This window comes from Nelusetta ayraudi, unplaced genomic scaffold (assembly GCF_046127955.1).
Source record: "Nelusetta ayraudi isolate G7.1 ecotype Tasmania unplaced genomic scaffold, CSIRO-AGI_Nayr_v1 ptg000048l, whole genome shotgun sequence".
Lineage (NCBI taxonomy): Eukaryota > Metazoa > Chordata > Actinopteri > Tetraodontiformes > Monacanthidae > Nelusetta > Nelusetta ayraudi.
In genome coordinates this window covers 14,349,692-14,364,571 of record NW_027466098.1, presented here as the reverse complement: position 1 = coordinate 14,364,571, position 14,880 = coordinate 14,349,692, and the positions used below count along the sequence as shown (strand labels likewise).

The following is a 14,880-nucleotide window of genomic DNA, read 5'->3' as shown; positions in this document are numbered from 1 at the left end:
TCGGTGAATGAGAGGCCATTGCAAAGTGCTTTGGGGTACCGTGAAGGTGCTGGAAAGCGCTATATAAGTGCAGACCATTTACCATTTACAGTGAACATCTGTGCATCATCATCATTATTCCGTCTTCCAAGTGGAGCTTTACCATCAGTGACAACTGCGAGGTCTTGGGAAGCTATTTAATCAGTGACTTGCTGAAAGTTGTTGGGAAACCGCCTTTAAAATGTTGCTGATGTCTACTTGTGTCGGGTCACCAAGCTGCCAGTTACATTTTGTTTCGTGTTTTTTTTCTCGCTGCGGTCTTGAATTTATTCCATTGTTGAGGAGGCCTGACTTTGAGAGCTGCTTTCACTTTTTGCATCGCGATTGAGCTTCTGCACATCATCACCACAGGCTAAAAGTAACTAGATATGCCATAACAATGAGTTTTATAGGGGTTTTATAGCGGTGTTGACTGGAAGGAATCTGGTGCAACGCATGTGACGACTTGGGCAGAGTGTGCAGGCGCGCGCACATACACGCACACACACACACACATACACACACACACACACACAGGCGCATCACTGACGTGACCAAATTGGAACAGTGTCAGATAATAATAAACAAATAAGGAGGCCCCTGGAAAGATTGCCAGGAAAACAGATGAGAGAGGACAAGAGGCTGATTCGTCAGCTGGAATGATAAATACACAGAGATGAAGGTCAGCGCAACCCGCCAACAAATAGAAAGTAATAAGAGGAGAATGGGAAGAGCAAGACTAGGCCAAAATCACACGACTGGAGCGAATTGGGAGGCGCAGGGGGACGAGAACACGCTCGAGACTCAATGTCCCACGGACACATGAGCTCATCCCAATTAGGAGGCGCAGGGATAAAAGAGGCTGATTGGAATTCAGCGCGATTTGGAGGAGGCGGGATAGAAAACAAAGGCCGAGTGTTCGGATCGACTAATCTGACAGCGCAGCGCCGGGTGCGTTGCGGATAATTCGCCCCTTTTATTTCTGGAACAGGAGAGGCTCTGATGTTGTTTACACAATCATCGTGCCCTGAGTAAATCCAAGGTGGCGTGGCATTTGCCTCTGGCACTTCAGCCTGAGTGGCCACGGCTAACCGGCGGTGCAGAGCCGTGTCCCGGTAAAGAGACCTGCAATAAAATGCTGTAAAAAAGCTGCTGTTTTTTCATCGGTTTTTCTCTCGCAGTCGCAGGGTAAGATGTCTGTCGGGATGAGAAAAAAGGTTTCTGATCCTTTAAGAAGTCAAACAAATTGTTTGAGAAGTTCTAGATGATCAGGTGGCACATGCACAGCAGACATGCAGTAATGCAGCAGAAATCACAGTTCTGCAGAGGCGCTAATGATCGTCCATCCAGCTGGATTTTCTGTTACAGTGGACATACGACGTTGCCTCGACTAAATTTGGGGAGTTTTGCACTAAAACATCTCGAATGTGTTGATTGCAACAGCAGTTGACATAAATGGCTGAGTGTTGCTGTCGTTATGGACACACTGGTGAGGCTAATTAATTTCTTCAAAGGCCACAGTGTGCAGTTTTTTAAAGGGATCTAGTGGCACAAACTGCAAACTACATGTGTGAGTTTATCATGGTAAAATAACCCAAATTAAGTATTTTTAATGTTTTTGACTATGTTTTTGAACAATGCGCGTCTTTATTTACACAAAGAGTGAGTCCACTTGTTTGTTCAAGGGTTTGTGTTTTTTCTCATATCACGTCACAGCTGATGCCAGATCAGAAAAGAGGGAACTGCACTTGAGTATAAAAATAGCAGAGTTAAGCAAAATGCTGTTTTTCCTCTGTTTTCGAACTGGCCCAGTTCTTCCACTGGGTTTCTGAAGTACAACTAAGCATAAGAGGAAAACAGAGGCAACAAGACGAAGAATTACCAAACTGTATCAAATAGCTCACTTAGCCTGTGCATTAAAGCGCTGTGACAATAGGGATAATCTTGGCTGGAAACATGGACAATTCTGTGGGCCCTGCAGTCGTGTGGGGCCCCCAGAGGGCGCCGTTATTAATAGTCATAGGGCCCAAAATTGCTAGCCGTGCCACTGGGGATGATATTTGGTTTCTGCAGGAATGAAGTTTATAGAGTGCGAGCGGTGCAGAGCGGTGAATGCTGAGTGTCTGGAGTGCCGCGGCAAACGCCCTAAAAAACTAATTTCCCGACGCTCTCAACTCGGCTCTGTGCAAATGAGCTCGCCCACGTCTCTGCACACCTCCACACCGCAGCGGCGGCGCAGTTTTCATCCTGTCTGCTTGTCGCCTCAGTGATGTGCACGTCCATGTACACACGCACACAGACGCGCACGCACACGCATGACAGACAGAGCTGAGGCGAGGCGAGGCTGGCTGAGATGACGGGGACACAGCGGCGTTGCTTTCATGGGCTGCCAGCTTCACATCAGGAGGTCGAGGCCTTCGGAACGTCCTGAGCGCAGCACAATCCTGAGAAGACGAGACAGACTGAGGGAGAGGAACGGCTCCCTGCAGATAAACATGCTTCTAAAAAATAACACCGCGGTTATAATAAATTATGATTTTCACTTCGTCCGAGTGATGAGTTGTATTGCTATTTAGAAGTTTTCCTGAATGGGGAAATGCTTTGTGGGAGTCCCACCAGCTGAGTATGACGGCGGTCGGTTGATTTGACAGCTCCCAGCAGGAGAGCCTGTTCTTTCAGCGATTAGAACAAACAGCGTGACAGTGTTCAGCTCTGTTTTCTGGGTCAGACTGAAGCGCAGTGGTAGCCTGGCTCAACTCTGCCTGAAACACTTTTATCCAGCAGTAATAGTGAAGTTTATTTCTGTTAACTTCTGGCCACACGCACCTGCAGCGGCGGTGGCAGTTCGTGGCGGATGATCGGTAGTTTCCCTGCCATCAATGAATGGATTGCGGTGAAACTCCAGGGTGCCGTCTGTGTCGAAACCTAATAACTTTACTGATCCTCCGTCCACACTATCAATTCCTCTGCGATGCTTTGCCACCCGACGGACCGGCTCGATGTTTTGCGGGGGCAGCCATGCGTCTAGATTACTTCAGTGGTCACCTGAAAGCTCAAGAGGCTGAAGATTAAATCGTCTCAATAACTGCAAAACTCCGGACAAGGATCTGGTTTCATCAGCGCTGTCGCGCTCTGTTAGTTTTGCCTTAATACCTTTTTCTTCTTGCCACGTGTTTTGTTCCCCCTCCTGCCGAGCACAAGTCAAGCTGTGGGCAGTTACGACAGATCCTTCAAATGGGAGTCTGTTGTTTCAAGCTGCAGCAGCTTTCCTTCAGATACTGTGTCCACAGCCTGGGTGACAACAAAGCCAACAACACTCACTCACTCACTCGCCTGCTGGTTGCTCCTCTTTTCGCCGTGACTTTTCAACAGTTTGGCAGCATCGCTGCCTTCATGCCGTCCCGATCAGTTTGTTTCGTTCCTGCTTTTTCCCCAGTTGCGGACGTCCTTTCCTCGAGTGTTTGCGTCACAAGCTCTGCAAGTTTATGGCACATAAATTCAACGTTATCGCTCGCTGAACCCATTCAAGTCAGTTCACATCCACTTTACGTCCAGCGTTCACCACCCAAGGGTCAGTGTAGGGTCACAGCCGCTGATGCGTCGCCAGCGCATCCATAAAAAAAAAAAGCCAGGCGACAGGGCTGTCAGAAAATAACAAATGCAATCTAATCCAAAGACGGCGCTGCCTCTATGCGCATGTGATGAATTCATTCATAGCAGTGTGAAGAGCCCCGCTTCGTCTGCAGAGCTGCGTCCTCGTACCCTGACCTGATATTCTTCAAATCAATCTGAGCCTAAGAGGCTTCCTGGGCTTCCACTGAGGGAACTTTGTGTGCCTGCGACAAATGCTTGAATTGAGCCATCTAGCTTTTATTTTTCATCCAGAAACATCTAAAGCCTCACTCTGAGTAAAAGTAAATTTAAAAAAGGGACATTCATTAAGAATAACTGATGACTATTACATACTCAGAAGTCCAATTTGTGAAACAAGAGACATTTGGTCAAATCAGTAAGAAACCCACAGCCTTATTTTGACTGAGTTAGCCGTTACCACATCTATAAATACACGCGGCTGGGGCACCGGTAGACACAGAAGTGGATTCACTTGCTGAAGCACTTCACCACTTCAGTTGCATTGGCTGACCACTAAATGAAAATAATCTGTATAAACAGCATTTTTATGGGTGATTTCAGACTAACCCAGCATCGCAGCGTGCTGCAGAGGGCGGCGATTTGAGCTCAACGTGCAAGTAACTCCAACATGCACAAAGCGTCTGTGATAGAACCGCTTATCTTCCACTGATTGGACGGTTAGCGAGCTGTAATACGACTCACTGTCTCATCAGGGGGCTAATGCAGGATTTTCTTTTGCCAAAAGAGACAACGCATTCATCAAATTGTAATTTAATTCCTCTAATTCTCTTCGTGATTGGAAGCAGTTGGTTGTCTTTGTCTTCCTCTCCGTCCATGCTAAGCTAAGACAGCTGGCTAGTCACGGGCCAATAACGCGCAGGCATTTTCACCTAAAACAGTGTCATTTCTTATCATTGTTGGTCAGAACGTACAGTGAGCCTGTCAGCCGGTCGAAGGGGCCGTCCTGGCTGCGCGGGATGTAATAAAGTCACGTGACGTCTCTTTAATGTAGGGTCTGTTTCCATTAAGCGCAGCTGACAGGCACGAGATTGTGTTTGTATGTTCAGTCGGCTGCGTGTGTGTGCCGAAGCTGTGACACCACCAGCCCGTCCCAGTCTTGGCAGCGAGTCCGCACACATCAGACAATATGTATCTTTTAAAAAGGCTTTGGGGGAAACGTGGTGAGTAATAAAAGTGACAACGTTGCTGACTGTATTTACAATGGCAGCTACTGGAAGGGAGGTTTAAAATCAACTACTGACTGCTGATTTTGTAGATGTTAGGAACACTTTATGTTAAGGTCTTTGTAATAAGTATTAGTTAATATTTAGTAACTTATTTTTATCATTATGTGTTTATAATACTAGATAAGTGTTAATAACACCATTATAATACACTATTATAACAACTATGCACTTATTAACCGTTAATTATGCTTCCAACAAAACTGCATTTAAATTGGCACGTTGGAATAATGTTGAAAACACATATTTTTTCTGAACTCGTCCTCCAAAAAATCACGATGCTTTTCCCAACCACAACAAATCTGACGGGATTCCTCAAATAGTTTTTTTTTTTTAAGAATCATATTTGCAAAGCTTGAAGCTCAAAGATCTGTGCCGTTGTTGACCTCCAGAGATGTGAGATGTTTGCGAGGCACGATGCAGAGAGGTAAAGTGATGCATCGCAGCGTGACCGAGGGTGAGGAGGGGGTTGGCACGATGATTAGCGAGGCGGCTCAGGGCCAGAGATTATTTTTTGCGGTGAACTTTAATGCTCGCACTTTTGATGAATGCTCCCGTAATAAAGAAGCGATGCCAACCTTTAGCCGAGATGATTACATCAGCAGAAGGAACCACGTCTGAGGCAGGCGGACGGGTGGGCTGGTGAGTCAGGGGAGTTGTAGGGTGGGGATTTAATTACGGTTTGAATCATTTTAATGGAACCAGCTAAAAGGGACAAAAAGTCTCTCATTTCGTTTCCACATTTTGACCTCGCTGAAATACGAACGCCGTCGATAAAGATCAGTGTGCCGACAGTTTTGACAGATTTGTCGAAGAAAATATCACCTCAGAGTCAAACTGAGTCTTCTGGACTACTTGGTTCCTCTAGTGGTTGGAATTCCTCCTTCAAGTCCATGGGATTCTCCGGCCGCTCCTCTCATCCATGATGCAAATGTTTGGAATCTCTCCTCGACTCTTTGTCTTTGAGTCACGGCCCATCGAGCCCCTCACGTCAATATTTGATCAAAACCCAGCTCGCGCCACAACCTCACGTTTGTGTTTGCTCAAATCTCCCCGCTCTTATGTGTGTTTGTCGTGGTCTTTACTCTGCGTCTGCGTGTGCGTGCGCACGCATGTGAGTGTGCGTGTCTGCACTTTGTCGCATCAGACAAATTAACCTTGCCGAGCGGCGGGTCATCTCCATGTTCATCTCCAGACAAGCGTTCCTCTCAGCCGATAAGAGGCTATTGACGGAGTGCGGGGGAGGGTCTCTGCAGATGTTAATGGAGGTCGCCACGCTGGAGCCTGCCAAGGAGGGTTTTTATCTCTGCAAATAGTCGCTGGCATCCCGATTCCTCTCACGGTAATCAGGCACAGACTCGTGCACATTACGACAAATTCCATCCCGCCTGCGACCCTCCTAAGGTTTCTCCCATCCTTGACATGTGCCACTCCGAGCTGCTGAGTCGCGCCCCAGGCCGGGAGCGAAGAGGCGCTAATGGCTTTCTAAAGGAGAGTTTTATCACAGGTTTGGGCGAAGGAGCCCGAGCCGACACAACACATCAGTGCAGCATGGCGTGTCTCACTTTGCTGCCTTTCATCGCTCCATTTCTTCTGCGGCTCTCGCACCATCTGTCATCACGTCGTCTCTCGCCGGTGGAAAAAACACCACGCGCACACACAAACACACACACGCCTTTGGATTGTGCTCATTATCGTCTCTGGGGATTATTTGTCACCTAATTAACTGATGACATAAATGAGATATGATCACTGACCTATATTTTTCGTATCCCTCTTTCTGCCTCACACCTTGGCGGATGTTTGGGGCGCACCTGTGGGAGTTTCGCAGACTCGCAAGATGCTCTGAGGCTCCGTTGTTCTCTCTGTTTCAGCGGTGAAATGTTTAAAGCCACAGCAGGAATTTAGAAATGAATAAAAGCCTCTCATCTGTTAATCTCTCTTTCTGCCCGCAGTCTGCCTATGAGTCGGAGCTCTATGAGGATTAAGAGTTAGAGGAGCATCTGAGACTAGTGGTGAGTCTTGTTCTCCTTCTCTTGCTTTTGTGAGTCCCTTTTTCCTGTTGTCTGTCTTTTGGTCGCGCCGCCTCCTCTTGGGAATCATCTGTAAGTGGGCCAGAAGCCGTCGCCGAGGAGAACAAGAGGAGGGGGCGTGGCTGCAAGCAGCAGAGCTGCTTTTACAGAGAGTGTAAAATGTGTAAAATGTGTAGTACATTACAACACACGCTACAATAGATCAGCTCCAGACACACAAGAGTTTTTTGGGTTGTTGTGTACCTCACAGAAAGTGCAGTTTGCTTCTCAGATCAACTCTCTTCCTGTTTTGCAAATGGACTCATTTTGGCCTTTTTAACCTTTCGACAATTTTTCTCCGTGTTACCATTGCTCTGTGATACCCGGCCACAAATTCACTTTGCAAAAGGTCATCAGCAGCAAAAGAAATTATTCAAATTGACTGCATTTTTATTTGTGAATAAGGAGAAATCTTTCCCTGGATGTGCAAACAGTAATATCTGATTGAATTCACCGTCATTAATGATCACCATCAGAGGTGTTTCATCAGGTTTAGGCTTTCATTTCTGTTCTACCCAGTCTACAGACACCTCTGTCTTGGTGTGGGGTGAGAAGTAGAACATGCAAAAATAGGATTTTTAGACAGCTAAGAAACACTCTAAATAACATCAGCATTGGTACACAGACATCTTTTTTCTCTTTAGGAGCGGTTATATATATAGCGTGCTGGCACTCCTGAGCCTGCACTCAGAGTCACCCTCATTAGACTTCCGGCTCGAGGTGTGTGCTGGGACTGGAGGTGTTAGGAAGGTGGAGGTGAGCCCAGGTCACCTTTAATATACTCACAGAATTGTAAATGTGTGTTGTCATGGAGAGATGTTGCGCCATGCAGGGACGAGTCGCCCTGCCGACATCAAATAGCTTGAAGTGTAGCGAGGGATGCAGGATAAGAGACTAAATGTTGCGTCACCTGGAGGGAAACAGGTGAGTCTCATAACTGTCTCAGCTGCAGATTCATTTAACACCAATGTGTTTGCTCTGATAATTAAATTGTAATTTTTATCTTCAACCACAAAAGTGAGTGAGTGAGAAACGTCCTGGAATCAAACTGCACACGCTGTTATTGACATTTACCAAAACAAACACTCACACGTGTATAGTATGATCAATACAGCAAAACCAGTCCAGTTGAATCAACGTAACCCTTTTACACATTATAGTCAAGAATCTCACACTGTTGCACACACACACAGATGCTGGAATGTCTGTATGTGTGTGTGTGTGTGTGTGTGTGTGTGCCACATGTGACCATTGACCGTTGGGTTTGGGGAAAAAGCAATGCATTCTGGGTTGTGTCCCGTGGCAACCCAGCCAGGCGGTGATTAATGGCACCATTGGGGGGGTCACTCGGTTCATGTGTGTGTACATGTGTGCGCACGTGCACAGCTTCACCTCAGCAAGGCATGTTTTTCAGCGGAATCCCCTCATGGTCCATATACTTGCACACATGTGCGCGCACACACACACACACACACACACACACGGGCGTAACATATGACCAGTGCACAGCGTCACCCTGCAGGAACTTCCTTCACTTAACATCCATCACTGCCACAACGCGCCATGTGTCAGTGTGCGCGCACCTTTACTGGAATACATTGACACAAATCATGCTGACATTTCCTGGTTGGTTATTACTGAGCTGTTTACTCCTGCGCTGCTCAAGACGGCCAGCCAATACGGTGCCACACACACCCATACGTACGCCCATGTACAGCCGCATGTACGGCCTCATTGGCGGTGAGTCTCTGGGCAGATTTCAGAACTGAAGAGTGAAAGAGGAGAGAGGCTCAAATGAGAAAACAAATTTGGAATTAAAAGCAGAGGAAAGTGTGAAATAGATGATCCAGAGATAGATCCAGATCTATCTATCTATCTTGTCCATGTTGTTTGATCAAATTAATGTCTTGCAAATTCAGGCAACTTTAATTTAAAATGTCTAAACTTTCAGCCTCCCATCCACAAACGGCTACGTCGAGTTTCTTAATGCAAATCTTCGGTGCGAAAGCATCAAGGGGTGAAGTTGACGAGCATGCGATGAAATAGAAACATCTCTCCGCCGGCTTCACGCTTGAAAGTATTTTTTGTTTTTCTGTTTCGTTAACACCGTTTTCCCCCCCGTCCCGTCAGCAAGATCTGGTTTTTAAAAAATTGAGAAATTAAACACGGAGCCTCTGTCGCCCTCCCTCCAGTGGAACGCTGCTGTGAATTATTCATCGCCTCGCTGTTTCACGCCGCACTTGTATAGATGCAAGGGACTAAAAACAAAACGTCTCACTGAGAATTTTGTAAAATACTCTAATGGGTGTTCACAGACAGGTTAGTAGGATGTTGTTGCTCCTTTGGAAACAACCAAGACTAAATGAAACATTTGTTTCTGTCTTAGAGTTAAAAATAGGATATAGATCTTGCCGGGCATGTGACACTTAGACTGCGTTCAGACTAAACTAAAACTAAGACTAAGACGAACCAAAACTAAGAACTAAATGGACATGTTGCGATACACACCCTAGAGCTTGGCTTGAATGGAGCTATCTCTCCACAGGCTGATGACGCAATGAGTTTGTTCAGACTAAAAAAGAGCCATCCGGTTTCAATCTGGATGGGCTGAAAATCAGATTTTGACTGGCAGGCTTTTGATTTGATTTGATTTTTTGATTTCAAATCAAATCAAAAGACTGCCAGCCAAAATGGCAAGACTGGCTGGCAGTCTTAACGCGGCTTTAATTCCAAGCGTGCACCTCACCCACTGACCATACTCAGTGTATGATTAGATAGTTTTGTCTCGGATACTTGTCCCATTTTGCTTTTTTCGTAAAATTACCCACTTTACTTACTTTTCTTCATTTTTCTCAGTAATTTTGGAATAAACCGATATTCCAGTGGAGATTTTAAACGTCCTCCGTCTTGCCCTGTTAATAAGCTCATTAGTATGTTGTATGTTCCAGCGCTCTGATCGCTTGTAGCTCCGTCCCTCTCGCATCCATAAGCACTGATAGCCCCCTCATTAAAATCCCAAATGAGCCCGAAGGCTCCAAACACAGCTCTCATTTGTAAATTGGTCCGGCGAAGCTCGGCGACATTTTATTGTTGGTGATAACGCTAACAAGGAAGAAAAAAAAAAATCACCCTTTGTGCAGTTAAATACTTTTATGACCTCCACAGCAACAGCGAATGGCGGGCAAGGGAAGAGCCGAGATTAGAAATTGTTGAAAAGCGAAGTGACGCAGTCACGCCCTTCGGTTTCCAATTACCAAATGGTCCCTGGTGGACGCACCACACGAAATGAACAAAACGCACAAGTGTAAATAGGATGGGGTGCACATGAGGGCCGTCAGCAGCTGGCTGTTTTTCCCCGACTGAGCCGCACTTTGAACAGCCTCAGGACGACAACTCCCTTTCAGCCACAGCGCCACAAAAAAAGTGGCAATCTGACTTTTTTCTTCTTCTCTGTGTCCTCGTCTGCCTCCTTCACACCACGTTTAACCCCAGCTCGTTCTCGCATCTCGCGTATCGCTGCCATTCCGCTCGCGTCTGCTCCATCTCACACAGAAATCATCACTTGCATGCAATCTCGGCTTGTGCTGAGAATTGCAAGCAAGCGAGCGAGCGGCACACAGCGGACGACAGTGCTGCGAGTCCGGACAGGAAGACGGCCAGAGGTGATGTAGAAGGGTCGTAAGTGAAGGAGAAAGGTTTGTGATTGCTGCAGTAATCAGCGCACACTTAAAGCTGCGGCCAATAAATCATTTACCCAGAATCAATGTCTGGGAGGCTGCTGTCCTAATGTGACACGGTGATGGATTATCACACAGACCCTAATATAGTGGGAAAAGAAACTCATGTTTAAAGGAGCTCCAGCCAATTTGGAAATTTTCAGCGCATGGTTTTTTTTTTTAGGACGTTACAACAAAGTGCGGCTCAGACCGTCACTTTCTGGCTATGACACCTGAAATCGAAACGCAGGTGTTGGTGCTTCGTCGCCTGCCAACAACAGACAGAACAGACTGAACCAAGCCAGCTCCTCGTTACCTGCCTTTTGTCCTTCAAAACGCAGACAGATGCCTCGTTTATTTACCTTCCTGGTGATGATGGGATGGTGACAGGATGATAAATCATTGTACGCCAAATCACTTGCCGATGTGCAGCTCCTCTGACTCCCCTTTGCAATATTTTTGTGTTGTTTTTTTGATGAAGGAGTCGCCGTGTGTTTTGCACTGCTACAAATTAGCCACAGTTAGAATTGAAATTAAATGCAATGATTCATGCCTCGCTCCCCTGCGGTGAAACGCGTCGTCTCAAAGCAGGCTTTGAATTACAGGCACATTTAGCTGGAAGCACACACCTGATTCTTGTTCGCTTCTCAGCAAACTGCCTCATTTGTTTCAATCAATACTGGCCGCCGCCATTTGCAATTCAACATGCCTCCTTTCCCCGTCCAGGCAATTTACAATTAATGCAGTGAAACTCGTTAGTTGAATGAGTCTGAACGGTGCAGCAATATACCGCGTGCCATTTGCAGCAGCGGAGTGATGAATGAGATGGAGGAGACGGAGAGCCGGTCAGCAAAGATGAATAGACGCACCAGTCGGAATTATTTATGAGGACAGTAGTAGACGCAGTCAGATGGACCCTTCTGCTTTCTTTGGAAAATCCATCATTTCCTAAAGTGGAATGCGTGATCAGAAAATTCTTCATAGACAAGTAAACAGACTTTTTTAGATATGATTTACATTCCCCAGCCAGTTCATTGGTCATTGGAATTGTTAACTCCAACCAATTCAAAATCAATTCTGTTGTATTATTTATTGTTGGTTGCCAGATATATTTCAAAAAGTCATTTTCATATATGTATTTTTCATCCAATTCTTCCAGCGAAATGCCTCACACCATTGATTTAAAGGAAAAATTTATAGACAAGATAACAGCATATTTAGCCCTGTGTTTGCAGCCTCCTAAATTGTAATGTAAATTAAAAACAACCTTCATACACAGATACGACATATGTCCCAACGTTCCCTGTTACCTCTTCCTGACCTTAATCACTTCTTACATTTACTCCATTTCCTTATTGATTGGCTGTAATGCAGTGATTTCCAGTATGTTCTGATTCATTTATGCCAAACTTTTTGACAGGTGGGCCACAATGCGTTCTAAAATGTGGCAGAGGGGCCGGAGAAGGAGCAGATGGATGGAGTGTTTCGGTGACCCACCTCATATGAGGAAATAAATTCATCATGCGAGATGTAGAAAACATAACAAAATCAGTGTCTTTGAAGCCTCACCGTATTTAGCACTTTATTGAAATGGCTCTTAAAACACTGAACAAATTGATGAAATACAATATGACTTGCTTACTATTGATATAATTTCTTCAAGTTCAGCTTAAAAAGCTTAACGGGCCTCTAATGGCCCCCGGACCATAGTTTGCCCATGCCTGATTTATGCACTTTCTTAACAGTATAATGGAGAAGGTTGACTAGTGAAGCGTAAAAATAGAAATGGAGCCTGATGCACTGCATTTTTTGAGGAGGCCATTTCCTCTCCCATTCTCATGAAGTTTGCTGTGGTCACATCTCTCCATGTGGGAGAGCAGCAGCCCTGTCGCTCCTGTTGCTTCCACAGATGCCTCCCTTTGTGATCATGCCATCTCTAATGACATCACTTCCTGAACTTCCACCTCACCTCACCTCACCCACCCACACACTCATACACTCACACAGTGTGTGTTGGATCAGTCCAGCCTCTGCTGCTGGTTAACGAGGTGTGGCCTTATTGGAGCAACAACCCGCGGCGCTGGTCCTTCAGCGGCACACAGCGGCGCGCGCACACACGGAGTTGCAAACACTGTGGGCACACGCAGACCGACTCGCTCATTAACATTGCTGACGGCCGGCTTTTTGTTGATGCCCTCCAGGGGGCACTTCAAATCGCTCCCTCTGCGAAATTAGCGTCATCAAAATTTACATTGGCACCATCGGCGTCCCAGCGGCTGTCCTGAGCCGACGTCTCAGCGGTGATTTCATTTCCTTTCAGCCGATTGATTAGATGGAAGTTGGCACACGAGGAGGACCTGTGTGTGTGAGAGAGAGAGAGAGTGTGTGTGTGTGTGTGTGTGTGTGTGTGTGTGTGTGTGTGTGTGTGTGTGTGTGTGTGTGTGTGTGTGTCAGTAAACAACAACAGAGGAAAATAAAGGCTACTTCCATTTCCCCCCTCAGGCCAGGAGTTGATCTGTGTGAATTGGCAGGGAAAACCTGCATCAGTAAACACAGCTGTTGCAACAAAATATGATTAACTTCTAAATTCATCATCACACTTAATTGAAAGTAAATGTCCAACTGGACAAACAAACTCACTTAGGATAAGCCCTTTGATAGTGTGTCTAATTTAAAGTTGCATATAAAGTGGGGGGAAGGAATGTGTGAGTAATTAAGCATTTTGAATTTGCTAATCGTCCCTGAGCGAGTTCGTCAAGTCTGTTATTTTGGGTGGAGGCGCTTAATTATGAAGTTGTGTAACGGGGGTAAACTTCCACGTCGCTAATGACATTCCACGCTTGGCTGCTCTCATAATATTGCAGAGTTCGACAGGCGGTTCTGAAGAGACACTCAGCTCCGGCAGTAAACTGGGTGCACCGCCGCTGACTAGTTCAAAGGGGAAAGTTGCTCTGTGGAAAAAAAACTCTGTAGGACAAATAAAGGTCAAAGCCAAAAGGAAAATACGTCTCTCACTCGCGTCCTGATCTCATTTGGCAGAGTGCTCCACCGCCTCTCGATCTGCAGATTAAAGTCCTGACGCTTCAAACACTTACTTAGGCTGCCGGATGTGTTGGCACCAGGAGTCTTTTTAAAAGCAAGATGCTGAGAACCCAGAGCCGGGCGGACAAAGGAAGGGGTTCGGTCAGGACCGAAGCGGAAGCAGTAGGGTTCTTTGAGTTGTTGTTTTCACTCCTTGAAACTGAAATTTCTGCCTTCTAAGATGCATCGCCAGGCGATCAATCATTCACTATTGTGCAGGAAAGGAGGCCGTTGTTAAGTCTGGACGAGACTTCAAAAGATAGAAGATATTGTTTTGGGGCTGGAGAATAAAAGAATGGCAAACGCAGAGCGAGATAATGGGAAAATAGGACAGACAAAACAGCAGGACAGAGAAGGACCTTTACTGAAGTTCAGTCCATGGCTGACTATGACTAACGAGTAGTGGTGAGTGGCAGGTGTCCCCGAGTCGCCGCTCTCTGAGCCTTCACCGAGTCGTGCACAACCTTCAGCTTTTAAGTAAGAAAACAGAGAAGCAAAAGAAACAGAACAACCTGTCTTGCTTTTACTTGTGTCAAATTCATTTTGAGCTCCTTGTTTGCTTGCCGAACTGCCAGCTATATTTTTTTTCATATCTGTACGCTTGTAGCTATATGCACTTCCACTGGGCTGCACTCTCCACTTCGCTCACCTATTTTTTTTGTGCAAAAATCCACATGACAATCAGTAGCAGAGACTGGCGAGGTTTCACTTCATCCTCTCAGCGATTGTTGTTTAATGCTGCGTTTGATGAGTGGGGGACCAGAGGCCGAGGCTAATGGAGGCGCTAACTGCCGGGAGCTCAGGGAATGGCGCCGGACAAGCTGAAGTGGCACGTTTTTGATGAATTTTGTTTTGAAGCGGGTTGCGTTTTTCATTACTGAAGCTATTGAGATCGAGTGTAACAGAGCTGAATGGAAATTACTTATTTATGAATCAGAATGAAATCATGCCAGCCTGCATTTACCCTCTGTTGACGTAGGGAGGGCTTTGTGAATTTGCTTGATGTGCGAATGTGTCTCTCTCTCCTCCATCCTCTCACCCAGCTTCACCTGTATGTTAAAAAACGACAGAGAAACACCTTAAAACCTTTAGCTGCATCAGTCTTGTCCCTCTTCC

General features: G+C 46.0%; 2 protein-coding genes across 3 annotated transcripts in view; one reads left to right on the top strand and one right to left on the bottom strand.

Annotated features, from left to right (window-relative positions):
• gemin4 (gem (nuclear organelle) associated protein 4) overlaps window positions 1-14,880 on the bottom strand; it is a 79,791-nt gene that overhangs the window by 13,338 nt on the left and 51,573 nt on the right. The window lies entirely within an intron of this gene.
• Window positions 1-14,880, top strand: part of slc8a2b (solute carrier family 8 member 2b) — an 88,461-nt gene that overhangs the window by 45,981 nt on the left and 27,600 nt on the right. For both annotated transcript variants that reach the window (XM_076036533.1, XM_076036532.1), the window contains exon 3: window positions 6,851-6,910. The gene's annotated coding sequence lies outside the window, so the exon portion shown is untranslated. The remainder of the gene's footprint in view (window positions 1-6,850; window positions 6,911-14,880) is intronic.